The sequence below is a fragment of the Nicotiana tomentosiformis genome, chromosome 6 (genome assembly GCF_000390325.3).
Source record: "Nicotiana tomentosiformis chromosome 6, ASM39032v3, whole genome shotgun sequence".
Taxonomy (NCBI): Eukaryota; Viridiplantae; Streptophyta; class Magnoliopsida; order Solanales; family Solanaceae; genus Nicotiana; species Nicotiana tomentosiformis.
This window is the reverse complement of record NC_090817.1, coordinates 43,979,989-43,985,450: the sequence shown is the minus strand read 5'-3', so window position 1 is coordinate 43,985,450 and position 5,462 is coordinate 43,979,989. Positions and strand designations below refer to the sequence as shown.

General features: G+C 32.5%; 1 long non-coding RNA gene across 2 annotated transcripts; it reads left to right on the top strand.

Annotated features, from left to right (window-relative positions):
* The first annotated feature begins 260 nt into the window (after window positions 1–260).
* Window positions 261–4,986, top strand: LOC104089923 (uncharacterized). Of its 2 annotated transcripts, XR_011408543.1 has the most exons (8): window positions 261–413; window positions 1,612–1,716; window positions 1,955–2,266; window positions 2,356–2,411; window positions 2,533–2,626; window positions 2,707–2,823; window positions 2,914–3,352; window positions 4,753–4,986. It is a non-coding gene; the product is annotated as an uncharacterized lncRNA (long non-coding RNA). The 2 variants fall into 2 exon arrangements; XR_011408544.1 differs by lacking the exons at window positions 2,533–2,626; window positions 2,707–2,823 and having other exon boundaries at window positions 262–413.
* Window positions 4,987–5,462: the final 476 nt, after the last annotated feature.

The following is a 5,462-nucleotide window of genomic DNA, read 5'->3' as shown; positions in this document are numbered from 1 at the left end:
TTGATCCTTAATTGGAGTTGTTGTATCTCTCTCTTACACTACTAAAAATTACACCGATTGCATCGGTTATTTGGCAACGGTTATGTAACCCTTGCAATAGATGGTCTATTGCAAGGGTTACAATCGTCGCAATAGCTTATTGTGCATATTAAGATAGTACTAAAACTAAACCGTCGTAGTAGTAATTTAATTTTCCTCCAATAATTTCACTAAACCTGCGAATGCTCATTTGTATAATTAAAAAGTAATTCCATAATCTAAAGTATACATATCAAAAAGTGGTCTTCGTACGCCTTTCTCTTCATTGAGAACTTCATGAGAAAAAACCCTCCAGTGAATTGAAGGCTTCTTCAAACCCACATCCGGTAAAGGAATTTTCGACCAAGTCTACATATCGTTCTCTACAACAATAGGTGTGCATGATTCAACATTGAGTTTACTACTGTTTGGAAAGACATTAAAATGACAAATACCCTTCAAAACTCCATCGTTAATATCGACAAAGTTCTAAAACTTAAATAGAGAAATTCAAAGGTGGGAGAGTTAGAGAAAATTGCTGTTTATATCTTGGGATTTCACTTTTTTGGTTGGTTTTTTGGTGGTTTGGCTCTCGTGTTCTAAAATGGGTGTTGAGGGGTATGTTTGAGTGTATGTGTGTTTTCTCTAGAACTATTCCATGTGGAAGGAAAGAGTTTACTTTCTTATCTTAATGATTGGTGTGACTGGAGAAGAGAAAAGTATGTTAATGTTAATCTTCTTAGTGTTAATTTTAAACATCTGGCTGCAACTTTGTATATGAAAATGCTATTCTTTTCCACATAATAAAGAATGAACAAGTTTTAGGTATCGATGTACTTTTTCTCCTCTATTCAATTCATGATTTTACACTGTGATTAGTAGTGGCCTTAAAATGGAAAATAGTTTATGGATGTATGATGAGAAAGAAATTATTAGTTGATGTGATACATACATATGGAATTTTTATGTATCAACATTAACTTTTCAATTGTGAACTAGAAATTGTATGGCCTGGGAAATGAGTAAATTCGAACATCCATTGTGTTTTTAACAGAGTGTAGTATTCAATTACCTACTTGTTTATAAGTGCATATAATTGGTACTACTTCTATGTTGATACATGGGTGATTCAATTTTATCTCAATATTGAACAGAGAACTGTGGGAAGTTTAGTTTTGTCTATACTTCAATCTTTTTTGTGTCTCTATCTTACTCTTACAGACAAAAAATAACCAAAACAAAATCTGAAAGTAAATCATGCTACTTTATTACTGTTTTAAATTTTGACTGATGAATTATATTACTTTTAAAAAAGAACTGATGAATGCAATCTCAAATTTTTGCAGCTCACTAAAAATGGTGTGGTCATAGTATCCAATATCATAGTGTGTAGATGATACTACGTGAATGCAATCTTAAATTTACTGGTGTGGAAATTAATTCACCACTGCTTTGTGGATTGTAAATTATTCTGTATTGGAAATGTGTACTGGTGTCTTTACTTGTCATTGGTTGCCTTGGTCCTCATGTCTCCACTCTGCTCGTAGACCATCGTAATAAACTCTTTGCCTTCTCGCCTTTTTGTTTTTTCAGGGTGCTGCAAATTAGTTACGTGAAGAGAATATTGTTGTCATTGAATTTGTTAGTATAGCTGAGAAATCTGATCCCAATAGAAAAATCAACTTCTCCAAATTGAAGGTAAGAGTAATTTTCACTTTTCTAAAATTTGATCACAATAGTATAAGTGATTTGAAATAAAAAATAACTTGCTGGAACACCATCAAATACTTCTGCTGATATCTTCATCCAAGAAGGTTCACCATGATCTATTTTCTCACTGTCATTAGCAGCTGTACATTTCACAAAACCAGCTAATAATATTCCATCTTTACCACCAATGATGTTGCTGATATCTTTACTTGCTTCAAAATTTTAGTCATGATGCAAGAAGGGATAAAACAAAATAAAAAAGTGAAAAGCTCGACATTCGTTGAGGCAGGAACACTTACATCTTTGGCAAATCAAAAAAGGTTATTGCGGACCAGAAAAACAAATATTTCAGCTAGCTTTATACGGCTAACTGAAGAGCGTCAGCTTCTGAAAAATTTAATTGAAGAACATCAGCTACCAATGCCACAACATCCAGGGGTAGGAGCCCATATACAAACTAATTCAACCACCCATACAACACAATCAGTAGAGCAAGAAGTGCAATTAGATGCTAATACTCCTCCAGGAAATGAACAAGGTAAGAACATTTAGATTTTACTTTAAAATATTTACATCGTATATCTATTTTACTAAATTGGAGGTTACTTTTGATTTGTATTATTGTAGGATAAACATATCAATTTAAGAAACTTCTCAAATATTGGAACTCTGATAAACACAAGGTAAGTTTATGAGAATGAGTTTCATTAGTGTTAACTTTTGCCAAGAAATATTCATGAAGGAAAAATAATACTTTTCTTTTTTTTGACAGTTTCAAATTGAAATTTATTGTTTTACTTGCAGAAAATGTCAACAACTAATATTGAGAATCGGAAAAAGTTAAAGAATCCACACATTGTTGGAAAAAAAAATCTTTGCTATAGCCCGCAATGATTTAGTATTTGCTCTTATCCATCATTAAATATGAACTTGTTATCATTTTAAGAAGATATTTTATAATACTTTTAATGTGTCCAGGCAAAAGAGAAAGAAACTTCTGATCCACTATCACTTAAGGATATCTTTGTGGCTACAAGAAAAAGAAAATCCGGTCTAACATACAAGGAATCGAATGAAGATACATCTAGCAAAATTGTGTGAATTCTATCTAGTTTCCATTTTGTTGGGATGAATAGTATGTTCATTAACTTTTTCTTTACTTGAATTCTCTTTTTTTTATTACAGGATGAAATGGAGAATATTGAAACGCAACAAAGTGAAAATAGTGGTGAGTCAATTAATGCATTTGCATCAGTCATGAGACCTGAACATCCGGGACGTTTGAGATTCTATGGGCGGGGGGTTACAAAACTACTTTGAAAGGGAAAGTGGGACATTTCGAACACTTCAAATGCAACAAATGATCTCATGAAAAATATGGAAGAGAGGATGATACGATTGGAGGAAAAAATTGAGGAACAGAAGGAACAATATGAGGAACAAAAGACAATGATGAGACAAGAAATTATAGAAGATATCATAGCAAAACTTCAACGTTCTCGATTACCAATTTGATGCTAATATTTTAGCAACATTGTATTCTCATTCATTGGGTGAAGCTTCCTCAACACAAGTAGCAGCTAATATCTAATTCATCAACCATCTCTTGGTAGCAACAATCAAGGTTAGAATCCTCACAATCCTATAATTGGTGCTTCCAAATTTCAGATTGTATTAAATGTTTGATTTTATGGACTTGATTATTATCCATTATTCTGTATGATGCTACTACTTCTGCAGTGTTCAAGATAGCTTTTTTGCTTAGAAAGGAACTACATGGAGTATTCGCGAGTGTATATGCTTTTAAGCATTCTCAAAATTTCTAACTTTTAAGCATTCTCAAAATCGTTAACTGCTAAGCATTCTTATGACTTCCGGTCATATATACTTGAGTCGGAATTCTTAAATTTAAGGTCTACATTTAGGTACTTTACTAAAATTTCATGCATCCTATAGTTAGAAACCTGCATTTTTTTTAGTTCATCCTAATATTCATCTCATAACCATTCCATCAGTCCTATAAATTAACAGTTGTATTAGAATGAGAATTTAGTAGTGCCATAACATTCTGAATCATATACATACAGATATTTACAAGATAGGTTCCTGCAATGGCATAATTGCTTCCATTTTCTTAGTATTAGGAGATCTGTTGATGAATTTGAACAAGAAAAAGTTAAGCTTTTTACTTTTGTTGACCACGACAAATGGTTCCATGAGCTGTAACTTGAAAAGAAATGAGTACTACTTGCACAATAACTAACAAAAATATTCATGTTAATACAGCCAAATTCACCTAGTCTCAAGATAAAAAAAAAAGTGCTAGCAGCATGTTCTATTTGTGATGCTTTTACTTACCATAATGTACATGAAGTTAAACTACATTTCTTTTTCTTTTTTTTGTATAAACTAGCCAAAAGTTATAGCTTTCCTTGCACTTAAGGTATAAGTAGAATTAAATGTTTCTGTGTCTATTGATTTGCTTGATATTTATGCTAAATGCGGGTTGATGAACGATGCTTTTGGGGTTTTGATTTCATGTCTGAGAGGAATGATGTTACTTGGAGTTCAATGGTTGTTGGGTATGTCCAAAATGGGTTATATGAGGAGGCTATATTGTTAGGCTACAAAAATCGGGGGTCGATCATAACCAGTTTACGCTTTCTTCTGTTATATCTGCTTGTGCTGCATTGTTAGAAGGAACCATGTGCATGCTATAGTCCGGAAAACTGGTTTTGGTACCAATCTTTACGTGGCTTCCTCTCTTGTAGACTTATATTGTCTTCAACTAATTAGGTTACAGAAAGAATGTGTGTTTGAATTATATGGGAAGTTAGTTATTCTGAATGTCCGCCCATTTGTCTTATATGAAATAGAGCTACATATAATAATGTACACAACATCATTAGATATTATATTTAAATTTAAATTATGATATCTCTAACAGTTTGTTTGCAATTTTCTCTTTTCTTTTTAATTTTGTTTTCTACCCTCTAAATATTGTTATGCCTTTTAAATTTGTAGGTGAAGAAAATGAACAAATGGGAGATGAATGAAGTGAAGACCTAACTTAAAGAGCATTGGTTTATCTACACCTTCAGACGTTCTAGGATTGTTCATATTTTTGAATATTTTGCAAACTTATATGTATGCTAACTCTTGAATTATATTTTCTCTTTATATATAGATAATACTAGTTGGATATTTTGGATTATGATTTTGTTGATGAATATAGTTTCCTTTCATGGTTTGTATAAATTTCAGCAGATTATATTTTACTCCATTACAATAGCTCGTAAAAATTATTGCAATAGCTTGTAATAAATGTTGCAATAGCTTGAAATATGAGGTTACAATAGCTTGTAATGACCATTGCAATAGCTCTAATAACCGTTGCAATAAATAAGCTAAACTATTTCAACAAACTGTTCTAGTAGGTCTATTCCATCGATTTTGTGCCGTTACAGTATTCGTATTGCAACGGTTCATAATCGTTGTGACGGCTTTTAATAATCGTTGTAAAAGACCGCAGTAAAACCGTTGTGATAGATACAGCTATGACCACAGATCCAAAACCGTTGCAAACAACCGTTGCAACAGACCAATTGCAACGCCTTAACTTGCAACAGAGCCAAAACCATCGCAATAGGACTAATGCAATGATTTCTCTATCTTTGGCAACAGTTTTACTGATGTTGCCATAAGCCTGTTTTCTAGTAGTGTTAATTGCCCAA